General features: G+C 40.7%; 1 protein-coding gene across 1 annotated transcript in view; it reads right to left on the bottom strand.

Annotated features, from left to right (window-relative positions):
• Positions 1-14,978, bottom strand: part of LOC135205368 (uncharacterized) — an 83,034-nt gene extending 68,056 nt beyond the window's left edge. The window contains 2 exon segments of the mRNA XM_064235860.1: positions 7,916-7,945; positions 14,731-14,978. The gene's annotated coding sequence lies outside the window, so the exon portion shown is untranslated.
• Between the last annotated feature and the right edge of the window lie 22 nt (positions 14,979-15,000).

Below are 15,000 nucleotides of genomic sequence, written 5' to 3'. Positions count from 1 at the left end.
AGGGAACCTCAGGGGGAGTATGAGAATGATGACAAGGTCACGGTGAAATGGTTCGCGCAACGCAGGCTTCAGGTGCTATGCATTTGCACCTCTAATATACTGTTCTCCTTTTGCATCTTAATACAGTTTGATCTATTTACATGTTTATCAACTTATTCTTCCTTTCTTAATAAGTGGGATCTCTTGTTTCTGGTGTTTCGCTTTAAATCTTACTTCTTTTTTTGAATAATAATAATAATAATAATAATAATAATAATGATAAAATGTAATGTCTGTACTGGGATAATCCTTTCACAGCTGTTTGGCCTCAAAACAAATGCCATGGATCCATTATCTTTATTTTTCGTAGGCGCTGGTGACCTTTACTGTTGCGACGACAGTTTACGGTCAATAAATCAACGGCTGAACTGAAATTTCTCTTGGTTGGCCTTTCTCATGATTTATCAGTCTATGTCATCCGTTGTTACCTATGTTCGTAATACTATGTCATTCATGTTTAAAAGGAACCGGTGGAAAACGTGCCGAAGTCTCTTCGGTGCAATAGAGTTTTCTGTACAGCGTATATAATGCTGTATATGAAGCTCTATAAGCCACGACGCACGAAACTCGCAACATACCAGTTTGCAGCCCTCTAGCCTCAGTGGTCTTAAAGATCTGAGGCCGGACAGGAAAAAAAGTGCAGAAAGAGACAAATATTCCATCTCAACAGCTCTCTTTCACAGAAAACCATTAAAAACTCCCCAAGGTTACAAAATTTCACAAACCCGCCCATAAAAAGGTCACGAGGAAAACATGAATTTCTCCGAGACATCCAGGGAGAACTGGTCCTGGAAACCGAAATCTGGATGTCGGGAGTTCCTTGTCCAGACCAGGTGCCTGTCAAGAATATAACGGCTCGCAATTACAGGGTCTGGTATCATTACCCTTTGGGGGGGGAGGGGTTAGGAGGAGGGCAGGCATTACACCGACTACCTCCAGGTCTTTCCTGTCTCACTGTTTTTTTTTGCAGGTTTTATATTCTTTGTTTTTATTATCATTATTCTTAGTTTTCCAGTTTCTTTGCCTTCTGAAAGGGCGAGGATGTAGCAGGAATATTTGGAGATTGTTCCAAATAGACACTGCGCGTTTATTTGAGAACAGCCCATGTATATGTTGCTCCATCCAGACACTGCGCATTTACTGGAGAACAGCTCATGTATGCAGACATATGTTTGGGAGCAGTCTATGTGATGGAAAACGATGTTGTTGTAACTGTACATGCATCTAGAATCCAAGCATGATATTAGACGTTATGCAACCGTGTAAACATTGCACATGTGCTACAAATAATGCACCTGCCATGCATGCATTCTGGAACTGTTTACATATCCGCAAATAAAGCAGTTTCACAATGCATTTGGATACTGGACGTGTGTTTGAATGGGGCACAAACAACCTAATATCCTTAAGAAACAGGGCACAAATAAATAAATCAATGAATAACAAAATGCGCTGAAGTATCTTTGGCGCCATTTAGTTTCCTGAACCATTTACAATGACGTATGAAACTCTTAGCCCCGGCCCATGAAACTTTCAACCACGGCCCAGTTGTGTCCTGTGATGTTGGCGCACCTGTAGCGCTGCCAGATGCACACGATCATGGCAAACTGTAACCTTAGATTAAAATGAACACCACTGATGCTAGAGGGCTGTAATTTGGTACGTTTGATGATTGGAGGGTGGATGATCAACATACCAATTTGCAGCCCTCTAGCCTCAGTGGGTTTTAAGATCTCAGGAGATGTAGACGCCAATTCCTTAGACCGAGCTTAAAGATCATCTCGGTAATGGCGACGGCCTGAGAAGTATAGTGAGTGAGTCTACGCGAGAATAATAATATGGGCCCGAGCTGGTCTCGTAAACTCTCATTAAATGGGGCCCAATCAACCTCCCATGGGTGGTCGACGGAATCTCCTACCTGCGTGGCCGCGCACACACATACAAATGACTGTTATGTACGTGTGTATGTTAGCCTGCTACGTTCATATGGGCTGAGTCTACAATGGCTTCTTTTGATGATGAGGTATTCTCGGAGAGAGAGAGAGAGAGAGAGAGAGAGAGACTGTACAAGGCTCTGTTTAAGATGCAATCTCTATTCATTAACATAGCTGAAATGTAATGAGTACCCTCTCTCTCTCTCTCTCTCTCTCTCTCTCTACAGCACAGTCATTCTGTCCGTAGCTCCACTATCCTGGAGTAACCTGCACGAAAAAGCGCCAAAACAGCGCTGGCATAAGGCCTCCCCTTCAACCTAATCTGAGAAAATAGAATAGAATATATAGGGACGCTGCGAAGCAACCTTAGGTAAAATGCCTACAGTGCACCGCACGAGAGGAACAGCGAGCGACAAACAAGCCCAGCTTCATCATCCCGAAACGCCCAGCACAAACTAATCAAGAACCCGACCTCTCCGTAATTAGGAGCGTCTGAAAAACTCCATTTAAAAAGGGATGTATTTATATCTGGGTGTCAGGTGTCCTTTTCCGCCTCTCTCTCTCTCTCTCTCTCTCTCTCTCTCTCTCGTATCTTCAGGTACCAGCGCGTCCCTGGCTGCCACTGGTGCCTTCATTATCCATGCTAGTTAACTGCTAATTCGCGTGTCCTCTAAAGACAGAGAGAGAGAGAGAGAGAGAGAGAGAGAGAGAGAGTATATATCATATGATCAAATGAAAAAACTCCCCTTCGTTTAACATATATGAAAATATATTAATTCCAGGGTAGGGAGAATTATATACCAAAGGACATCTGTAGCTTAATTTTTAAATAAGCCTGAAGTCATTTCTCCCCACCCGAGATCGATCTCGTGGCGGAAGCTCCTTGGTACGCAGTGTTTAGTACTATAGTAGATTCACATCCTAGGCCAATCCCTTACGACGCTCCTGATTGGCTGTTGAGAAGCCAATCACAGGGCTGGAAACTCTCAGTCTCTCTCTCGAGGGAGTTCACATAGGCAGGATGTATGTTCCACCTCTCTTTGAGAGATACGTCTTTCAAAAGTATCCCTCAGTTGAGGTGGAACTCTCTCGAGACTGAGAGTTTCCAGCCCTGTGATTGGCTTATCAACCGCCAATCAGGAGCGTCGTAAGGGATTGGCCTAGACATCAAATGCGCGGCTGATGTGAATCTACTATAGTACTAATCGTAGTACCGTATTATTATTATTATTACTTTCTGCAAACAATCATATAAGACAATCTTACACAACTCATAAAGCCATTAACTACATGATTAATAAACAAACACATTCATACATACATACGGACAGCGATAAAAGCAAGACGAACTCTCCGGGCTGCGAAGAAAAGAAACCGATACGCGATGTCTCTGCGACTGAAGTGGCCATTGAAAGATAAATTACATTGTTTAAACAAACTTGATGGCAGACTTGAAGAAGAGAGAGAGAGAGAGAGAGAGAGAGAGAGAGAGAGAGAGAGAGAGAGAGAGAGAGACGCTTCACGGTCTTCAAGTGGAGGGAACACAGACGCATAGATCGGTCTACTTGGTTACTTTTTCTCACTGAATGCGTCGGTTTTTAAATGCGGCCTCTCGTGATCGCCAAAATAATGCTCCGCAAAATTTCGCGCTCGCATGCTTGTCTCAAACACCCATTGCGAAAGTAATATTCCCCGAAATATCATGTTCGATGGGTTTTACCTCGTTGCATCTCAAACTTCAACTGTTAAGTGATCCATTCGGTGTCCTGTTTGTTTTTATTTCAAATTACCATCGCGAAAATAAAGTTCGGCAAAACATCTCATAACCAGGCTTCAATTCAGCGTACCGCCACCACAATTATGTCCCACAAAATATGAAATTAACTAGGGGTTTACGTCTTGAGATTTCAAGTTGCTAGAGAGAGAGAGAGAGAGAGAGAGAGAGAGAGAGAGAGAGAGTAGCAAAATAACCTTCACGAAATATATATAAAGTGGATGTTAGTTTTACTTCATTGCATCCAAAATCTCACTGCCAAAATAATGCGAAAGATATGTAACGTTAACTTGGTTTTACTTTCTGGCAATTCAACTCATCATCGCTAAAATAATACTCCACAAAAGTACGAGTCATTGGCGGCTCCACTTCAATACTTCCGCTACCGGAATGGGACAGGGGGTTCTGCATGGAATATAGTTTTTGGGGGGGGGTTTGGGGGGTATTTCTAAAAATCCCTAAAATAAAAAAATCATATCTATAATAACCAGACTCCCGTGGTTCATTGATTACCGAACTTGTCTCACCAGACAGTGCCTTCATAAGGAAATTAAAAGAAGAAGAAGAAGAAGAAAGGAATTACAGTGTTATACCATACTTTAAGACAGTAATTTGACTTGAAAATAATAAACAAATTCATAATAAAACGTTCACCGTCAATATATTACCCTACCAATAATCGGCAGTCTTTTGAAAATAAAAAAACACGGTGCTGGAATTAGACCAACTCAGCCTAACAACCTTATAAGGGGACATCACACGTTCCACTTCATATCGTAGGCCTCGCACCAGAACGCTCCGTAAAATGTAGTCGTGGGCATCACTAAAATAAAAGCCCGCAAAATATTGACTTGACGTCCAAAAATAGTTCCTAAACCTTCCAAACTTTGTAATCCTTTCTAGTTTTCTGTAAAAGAAAACCCCTGAGATGGCTATGCCTCTTTGTCTGACTGTCCACACTTTGACCGTCCGCCCTCAGATCTTAAAAACCGCTGAGGCTAGAGGGCTGCAAATTGCTATGTTGATCATCCACCCTCCAACCATCAAACATACCAAATTCCAGCCCTCTAGCTTAAGCAGTTTTCATTTGATTCGTGCGTTTGGAAATGCTATAAGACAGACCTCCACCCGGCCGTGGCTGAGAGTTCCATGGACAGAGGGTTATACACCATTGTACCGAGACCACCGTAAAACGGGTCTATTTTCGGTGGGTATGAATATGCGCTGTGCGGGAAACTCGACTGCGCCAGAGCGCCTCTTCCCTCATCCTGAAGACATTCGAGAAATCTTCTCCCTAATGTCTGCTGATCTGCTATTGGCGGACATAACCCAACTCTCCTTGCAAACATCTTCGAGCTATTTATTTCAATGGTTTCTCCAGTTTCTCTTGACTGTCCCAACCAGTGGTCTATACTGTATATCGACCTTTCTGAAGCACTCAATTAGCGAGACACTCTCTTTTCCAATAGTTTTAAACCTACATCTTTTAAAATGTTCTTCTCCTGACCTCTCACACCACTCTACCCATACAGATATAAAACGAATACAGTATATATATATATATATATATATATATATATATATATATATATATATATATATATATATATATATATAAGCTTATATGTCACTAAATAGCTCGTGACGATATATTTAGCAAAAGGCCACAGGAAAAATAAAAGAGGGAGTACCAAGCGCTTCCGTGTTATTTCTACACATTTTCGAAGTACAATTCGTTGAAATAACACGAAAGCGCTTGGTACTCCTTCTTTTATTTTTCATGTGGCCTTGGCTAAATAAATAGTATATTTGATAGCCGTTTCGGTAGTGTCACTGTCCGATCCTGATTTCGTTCCCCGTCCTTCTGGACGGTGTTCGATCCCATGGGGGTACGAAATTATTATCAACTAAAAAATTCCCCCTCGGTACATATATGAAAATATATCAATTCCGAGGTAGAGCGAATATGATATTAAAAGGACATTTGTAGCTCGAATGATTTATATGAATCACGGTGATGTGATAAATATTCATATATAGATATATAATATATATATATATATATATATATATATATATAAATAAGTTAAAAATTCACTGTAGATGCACGTGACTTCATTATATAAGCAAATACCACAGGAAAATGATAGGCAGAAAATCAGTACCAAGCGCTTTCGTCTCTATACAGGCATTGTCGGGGTGCAACGCCTGAATAAAGGCGAAAGCGCTTGGTACTGACTTTCTGCTTATCATTTTCCTGTGGTAGTCGCTTCACATATATGTAAAATGGGCATCATCTAGTGACCAGTGATACCAAATGAGTCCGATAGGGCAGTTCCGCAAAACCCACTGTTTCGCTGTTGACTTACATGGCGAACTGTGTGCCTGATAGTTGTCAAGCTAAGGTGGCTTGCATAATATGAGAAGAACAGAAATGAAAAATAGCAGAGGTGGGTAATCAGCTAACAGTGTTGAGTTGAATATAGGATTTAGGCCAAAGGCCAAGCACTGGGACCACTGATGTCATTCAGCGCAGAGACGGAAATTGAATAGGAAAAGGTTTGAAAGGCGTAACAGGAGGAAAACCTCAAAGCAGTTGCACTTTGAATTAATTTTTAACAAAGACCAATTAAGTAGCGTCTAAAGTGCGCGAAGTGAGGTGCACTTATGGCACCATACCTCCCCCCTCCCCCCACACGGAGGCTCTGCCGTTTTCCTCTCCGGATGCGATGACTCTGGCATTTGTGGAGAAAAGAGAGGCGCGAAGGCAGGAAATGACGCAGTTGGCGTTACAGAAGAGCGGGTTTCAGGCGATTCCTGAAAGAGAATTGTTTCAGGCGCCTTCGTCGACTTGCAAATGAGAGGATGCGTTGTTCTTTTGTTTGTTTCTCTGTCGCAGTTAGTTTTGCCTGAAGGCGTCTTCGTTGTTGCACGGGTTGCTACGGAAGCCATCGCCGTCGCTTGTCGTTCCGTCAAATGAGCGGCCGAGTCCATCCGCATCGATGATTGATTGAATCGGCTCTTCTTTGTCAAGATCTCAAGCCAATGGCCCCTTGGGAACTTATTCCATATGAATTGGCTTCGTCTGTCAATAATAATACAAGAATAACAATGTTTTCCCATCTTAACGACGACCCACCGAAGTCTACTAAACACCAGATACATGCATCACTGCTTCATTGGATCCAAGAACGATGCAAAAAAAAAAAAAAAAAAATGGAAAGAATCGAGACTATTACATCTTCATCTTACGAGATGTCGTGTGAACTTTGATGGAAGGAATTCGGAAACCATTAGGAAGGTCCGATTCGTGACTACCATCTCTCTCTCTCTCTCTCTCTCTCTCTCTAATTGGCTAACGGGACAACCAATTTACTAATCGTTTTTCATTATGTAAGGGGCATTGTTTAGGTTATTTTTCACACAGGGCACGTGCGCATGCGCACAAGCGTATACCAACGTGAAGTATATATATATATATATATATATATATATATATATATATATATATATATATATATATTACATATATATATACATACATATATACGTATAAGGCCAGACAAGCAACAATCACCTTTCAAACAGAAAGAATGTCGAACTTATCATTACGTAAATGGCCTACGTGCCGAAAATCCTGACGCAACGATGGTCCTTCTTGAATCCCTCTACGAGAGAGAGAGAGAGAGAGAGAGAGAGAGAGAGAGAGAGAGAGAGCAATTTGTATCCCATAGCGGGTATCTCTGTGGCCGAGATACCGATCTATACTTCGGGCAAGGAGGCGACACAAAAGATAATCTGATACCGAATACCGATTTAACCGTGGGCAATTTGGCTTCAATAAAGAGAGTATAGTCATCTATGGCTGGTTCGTCTCTATTGGACAAAGCTGCAACGGCCCGCTGCCACTAAACACTGGGACCTATGAGGTCATTCGGCGCTGAAACGGTATTTGACAGTAAGAAGGTATGAAAAGTGTAACAGGAGGAAAACCAAGATGGAAGAAAGCGACTATGAATAACCATTTAAGCGCTGAATAACCTTGTAGGTCACAGCGGTTGACCCTTGGCAACGAATTTCTGGAAAGAGAGAGGAAGGTTATAGAAGTCTGGAAAGACAGAGGCAGGTGGAAAATTCCATACAGTAGAGAAACGAGGGAAAATCTTACCTTAAAGACTCTATCACAGCAACTGGTAGCCTGAAACAAGACAATATCCATTCATTAGTAAGGATTGCTTTAGTCAGTACACACACACACACACACACACACTTCATAGTACTATTTTAACACACACTCTACATAGTACTATTTCAATCATTGCTTCGTTATGTCTATTCTTGAGGCAAGTATCGATGTCTGGTTGTTGCAAGATCGCAAGGAAAATACAACACTGGTCATTCTCAACTTTAACTTTTGAACAGTAAAAAATAAATATGTATATATAATCACAAGAGACTTGAAAATCCTGGAGTGAAAATGATAAAGTCCACTCTCGCACTAAAATTTAACATTGCACACACACACACTTATACGTATATATATATATATATATATATATATATATATATATATATATATATATATCACAGGACTAATTCTGACATTTATGGGATCTAAAAATGATAAAAAAAAAAGAAGAAAACAAATTCCGATCGTTAAACTTCATGCTTCGACAGATACTAATCAGGATCCTTTTTAGATAAAAAGCGATTGTGAACTCTTTCCTTTTAAGTATAACAGCTTTAAAAGTGACAACAGTGAACGGAAGAAGAAGAAGAAGAAGAAGAAGAAGAAGAAGAAGAGGAATATGTAAAGAATAATTCCGGGTGCGTTCCCAATGCACCTGGACCGAGTAGCACGCTCTCTCTCTCTCTCTCTAGTATGGCCTCTGAAATCCTAGTACTATGCTGCGGCCTGCCGATACTGCAATGTCGCCCACACGCCATTAGCCAATCGAGATTTTTTTTTTTTTTAGTCTATTATTACGCTGCATATATTGCTTCCACGAGCGCGCCCGCCATTATGACGACGAGGGCATGTCTGGGCGACTCTCTGTTCAGCTTAGCGTTTAGTGGTTCTTTTTATTCATTTGCCATGAGATTACAAACGTAAACGTAGGCCTATCGTCGTTTGCTCAGAAAGAAGTCGGCGTCTCATGGGCCGAAATACAATAATGTGCTTTCAAGACTAAGACACCCGAGAGAATGGTCTGAATATAGTCTTATCGTTATCCTTTGTGCTATACTCCGTCATTATCCTCTTCTCTGCTTCTTCCTCCTCTCCTTCCACGCGAGAGTTTTGTGGAAGCTCGACTTGCAAGCTGTTACTGTTCTTCGAGGTGGCATCCGCATTTGAAGAGTGATAACGATAACGGAGAAACTAATCCACAGTTATGTCTATGAATACATACATCTAAAGCTACATCTGTGGAGAAAGCTTTCGGGAAAAGCGTTCGGTTCCCCTTTCGCAATTTCAGATCGGAGAGGGGACTAGAAGTTTCCCCGAAAGCTTTCTGTAGGACTACAGATATGCGCTGTTTTCAATATTATTATTATTATTATTACTATTATTATTATTATTATTATTATTATTATTATTAGTATTAGTATTATTACACACATTTCCCGTACCCAAATCGAGGTTCGGGGTAATGGAGCTGAACTGAACGCTGGACTTAGCATTTCCTGTGTAACTTCTGACTGCAGTTTAGAGACAGACTTCACGTGAAAGACGAAAGCTTTGCCTGTGGTTTTTAAATACACAGATAAATAAATAAATAAATAAAATAAAATAAAAAAAACAAAACAGGAAAACAATGGCATTATTAACGACAACAAATAGTACTACTGATAACGGATAGCACAGAATATAAAATTTAGGCCTATGAGGTCATTCAGCGCTGAAACGGAAACTGAGAGACGCAACTAAAAGGATGAAAAGGAACTGAAGGCGATTGTAGCAGCCTGAGGTAGCGCTTACAGTGCACCGCATGAGAAACTGGCGTATACGGTCTCATTTCCCAGTGAATGGCCGTCAAGAGAGCTACCTATAGCATTGTGGGTGAAGGCTCTGCTCGTATAAGCTGGAGAAACGGAGCATTTACCTCTGGCATTCAATTATCCTCCCACGTAACTATACGCGGGATTTACACACACACACACACACACACACACACACACACACACATATATATATATATATATATATATATATATATATATATAATATATATATAAAATATTAATCTTATTCTTGCAATTCGTGCGAATGAAACAAACTCAGCATGAATGCTCTTAGACTAATTTCTCGTTCATTAAAAAGTGCGGAGGAGAGAGAGAGAGAGAGAGAGAGAGAGAGAGAGAGAATATATACATAAAATTCAAAACTGAACCAGCTATACCCTTGTCTGACACCCAATAATAAAAGGGGGGAGGGGGGGAAGACTAAAACCTACCGAAGAACAAGTTATTATTGTCCGTGGGCGACAGCGCCTCCGGCAGGGATATTGGAATATCATTAGCGTGTCTGGTGGACCTCCCCACATCACCCCCCTCCCCTTCCCATTCCCCCTGTACCACCTATCAGCTCTTGCATCTAGTAAAATGACTCTGCTTTTTTTTCGAGGGGGGGGGGGGGGGTGGGGGGGCAAATAGGACATAATATAGCTATACACTTCAGGGGCCAAACATCTCATTGTTAAATTTTGTAAATGAAATTATTGCATGGCTCCACGTTCGTGGAGGAGATATTATTACTATTATTATTATTATTCTGCACCCAAACGAAAGCTCCAACGTACCACCTGAGTAAGTGCAGTGTTCCCCACACGAGGGCAATGTTAAAACATGGAAAAAATCAACTGAAAAAAAGAGAAAAAAGTAAAACATGGGCCGAAGATTCTTCGGCGCAATTGAGTTTTCTCTACAGCAGATAATGCAGTGTGAAACTCTCAACCACATGATCCTGGCTAACTTTAACCTCAAATGAAATAAAAACTACTGAACCTAGAAGGCTGCAATTTGGTATGTTTGATGACTGGAGGGTGGATGATCAACACACCAATTTGCAGCCCTCTAGCCTCAGTAGCTTTTTATGAAAAGCCAAAAAAAAAAAATAATAAATAAATAAATAGAAAGAAAAAACTCAACACATGTAAACAAAATGAAGAATATCTATCGCTAATAATAAAATCAGAGTGGATCTTGTCTGTCCTCCCTGCAGTGACAGCCAGCCCTTCATAAAAAAAAGAAAAAAAAAAAGAAAAGAAACAAAGAGGGAGATTAAACATTCAACGTTACCCTTGTATCTGTCAAATATACGAGTAGACGATCTCTGCTAGTATGCATAATTATGAGGGTCCCTTGAACAAAAGAGAATATAATTGAAAAAACAGCTCTCTCTAAGAATGGAAGTATCTATTTTACTTCCTCGAAAGATTTTTCTTTTTTGTAGTTTGATTGAAGGCGAATTAATATTTTTTGTTCATTTAGAGAGTATAATTGTCACTGCTGCTATGACCTTTTTAAAAGCGTTTCTTCATTTGCGGTTCGTTTACAAAAATCTGAAGGGATTAGTTACTACTGTCGCAAATGTGGAAGGGCTTTTTGTACTTCCTTCATCCATTTTACGAGATCTGCTGTTTGCAATTAAAACGACTTGCTATTGTTTTGGACCTTTAATCATGGTTTACTGATTTGGTCTGTTAAAACCAACGTCATCTATCATTCATTTCGAGGGATCTGTTATTGTTTTACGTTTCCTTACAGGAATTCACAGCAACTCTGATTAGCCTGCTAATTTAGCTTTTTATTTTTTTTTAGATGGACTTATCAAAACAGGACCTACTACCCCGAAATGTGCAAGTATCCTGACCTTCCAGGTCTCATAGGGGTTTGCTATTCTATAGCTGACTTCATTACTTTTATGGTTCGCGTCTGAATAGACCGAGTCCTGTTTCGGGGATCTTTACAAGATAGTGACCCCCAAGGGTTTACGAAGGTCGTTATCTACGACTAATATTTCTAGGGGATCGTTATCTTTATGATAATTGCAGTCTTTCGCTTGTTCTTTACATTCATCCCCAACGGGTTTGTAGTACTGAACGCACCCGATTAAAACCAGGTTCCACTGAAGGAAACCTCGGTCCCAGTGATGATTTCTGGTTTGGTTTGTCTGTCTCTGGTACCAATGCGCTCATAAAGAGAAGTTCGAGCCAACTAAGCGATGAAAAAGAAAATAGTTTTAGAAAACTAAGCAAACGCATCCTGGCATTAGAGCAGGGGAAACATCAGCGATGCTGGACTTGGTTACCTACGCTTAATCACTTCCTAGCGTTTGTGAGTCAACGCAAACGATGCGGAGTATTTGGGTGACTGGGCTAATTGCATCAGCAGAGAGCTGCCATCTTTGTCGGCCATTTTGATTTTTTTTTCCTGGGTCCATGTAAAGGGATCTGTCGTTCGTGTTTGTCTGATGGAGTTCTCATTGTAATTCAACAGATTTTTTTTTTGTCCCATTGGTCCACTGAATCAGATTTATTGTTGTTTTGGTCCATTGAATGGGATTCATTGTTGTTTCAGTCCACTGAACGAGATTTATTGCTGTTTTTGTCCATTGAGAGGGATTGATTTCTGTTTTAGTCCACTGAAAGGAATTTTTTGCTGTTTTGGTCCATTGAAAGGGATTTATTGCTGTTTTGGACCATTGAACAGGGATTTATTGCTGTTTTGGTCGATTGAATGGGATTTATTGCTGTTTCAGTTCACTGAACGGAATTTATTGCTGCTTCGGTCCATTGAATGGGATTTATTGTTGTTTTGGTCCATTGAATGGGATTTATTGCTGTTTCAGTCCACTGAACGGAATTTATTGCTGCTTCGGTCCATTGAATGGGATTTATTGTTGTTTTGGTCCATTGAATGGGATTTATTGTTGTCCTTTTGGTCCCCTGAAAGGATTTTATTGTAAAAACCACAAACAAAAGACTGTAAATATCAAAAGAAAAAAAAAAAAGTCCCTGTTTTGGTCCTTGAGTATAAACTGGGCGGCTGTCATGCTGCAATATTACTCCTACAATAGATCTTATCTATTAGCCAGGTAATGGAATCCCGTTGTAAAGACCGCTTCAAATGGGTGATTCGTGTTTGGTCTACTACATAAAAACCACGAATGAGATGACGATGACAAAGTGATCGTTTAATTTACGATAACTTTGCTGCTGCCAAAGTATAGCCCTGTTAAGACACCTGGTCGCCCGAAAATGCTTTTAGCGCGCAGCCCGAATAGCGGACGAGTCGAATATAAAAGCAAATGAAAAACGTCACCTCAAGTACGGTTTATTGTTTAGTTGATTGATCCCAGGCGCGCATGCGCTTTCGAGAGGTCTTTTATCTTCATTATTCAACTTTTCTCTCGGCATCGCTGCCTTTTGCACGCAGGCACCATCCCGAATAAACCGAGATCGAAGGCAAAACAAACAACAAACAGTTTACGCGAAGGAAAACAGCGACGGATAAACAAGCATCTCCCGAAGAGGAAGTATAGAGCTGCTGGTGCTGCTGCTGCCCAGAGCTCACCTCAAGAGTGTTGGCGGCGGCGGCGAGATCTCCTTCAAAGGCTGAAAGATATCCTTGAAATAAGGACGCCCTCTCTCTCTCTCTCTCTCTCTCTCTCTCTCTCTCTCTCTCTCTCTCTCTCTCGGCAGCAGGATCGGGCGATAAGATCACGTTCTCCTTTCAGAATCCTACGGGTCTACGTGGAGCCAAATTAGGACGGTTTTCTAAAAATCTTTCCATTTATAAACATCGGCCTAAGGCTACACACGTCCCACACACGCACATGCTCGCTCGCTCGCTCAGCCCGTCTTCTTCTTTTCTCCTTTCTTTCTTTCTTCTTGCGGCCAATCACTTCGTCCACCGGAAGGCAGTCATCAAAAAGGTTATTATAAGGCTTTATGATTTATATGCTTGTGCAAGAGCGTGCGTAAACAAACGCGAGCGCGCACGCACAACGACGGAACAAAAGCGCGCCATTTAAATCTGAAACGAAGAATGAGGCTTTTTTTTTTCCCACACCGAAAACACTCACCGAGATTCGATCTTCTCTCTTCAGGTATAAACGTCACTTCACCCTTAAGTGTCTTCTTGGGTTGGAGAATGACCACCTTTTATTATCGAGCCTTCCTCCTTTCAAGGCAGTATTACTTTCTCGAGGACGACCTTCGAACGGTACTTAGACTCGAAAGGAATGCTCCAGGGGGAGAGTTCTCCTCCCCATCTCTTTTCTACCGAGCGCTTCTTACGTTGGATCTGGATTCGTTAGCACGTTTTCTTTGCATTTTCAGCGGATATTTTATATATAGGTCTCTGTAATCACGTCGGTCATTTAATGCACTGTATACATACATACATACATACATACATACATACATACATACATATATATATATATATATATATATATATATATATATATATATATATTATAAGCTGTCTATCACTGTATACATTCTTTTCTTCAAGTTCACAAATTTAATAATAACCACGTAAGAATTAACGTACATATATACAAATTATTACGTGAAATAAGGTCTGATATATATATATATATATATATATATATATATATATATATATATATATATATATAATATATATATATATATATATATATATATATATATATATATATACATACATAAATCTATATACTATACACACACATATAATATATATATATATCTGTGTGTGTGTGTGTGTAGACGTGGTCATTAAACAATTACACAAAACAGTTCGTGAAATCACAGGTCTGGTTTATACAGTAAGAGCATAAAGAACAGATCATCACTGTTATAAGCGAACAATATACACTGTTAAGAACAGAGAGAGAGAGAGAGAGAGAGAGCGACGAGAGAGAGAGAGAGAGAGAGAGAGAGAGAGAGCACTCTAGGCTATCCCCAATCTACCTGAAGGGCGCCTATTTACCATAGGTCGGAGAAGTATTAGTGGTAGTTTCCTTGTGACGCATAACTCCTAACTCTCAGTCGATGGACACTCGAGAATTCACTCAGCAGGGGGAGGGGCAGGAGGACCCCTTCCAATAACTTCCATTTGGAAGCTGAGAGTGAAAAGGGCACTGGGTATGTGAGGTCTGTAACGTGACAGGGAGAGCGAGAAGGTGGGGGAGGGCAGGACGATCTACCGGAATACCCGAACAGCTCAGTGGCCCCAGCCAGACTGACTCATAGGTCCATG

Source organism: Macrobrachium nipponense, chromosome 49 (genome assembly GCF_015104395.2).
Source record: "Macrobrachium nipponense isolate FS-2020 chromosome 49, ASM1510439v2, whole genome shotgun sequence".
NCBI classification, from domain to species: domain Eukaryota; kingdom Metazoa; phylum Arthropoda; class Malacostraca; order Decapoda; family Palaemonidae; genus Macrobrachium; species Macrobrachium nipponense.
Note: the sequence above shows the minus strand (reverse complement) of the source record. Positions and strands in the feature narration are given on the sequence as shown.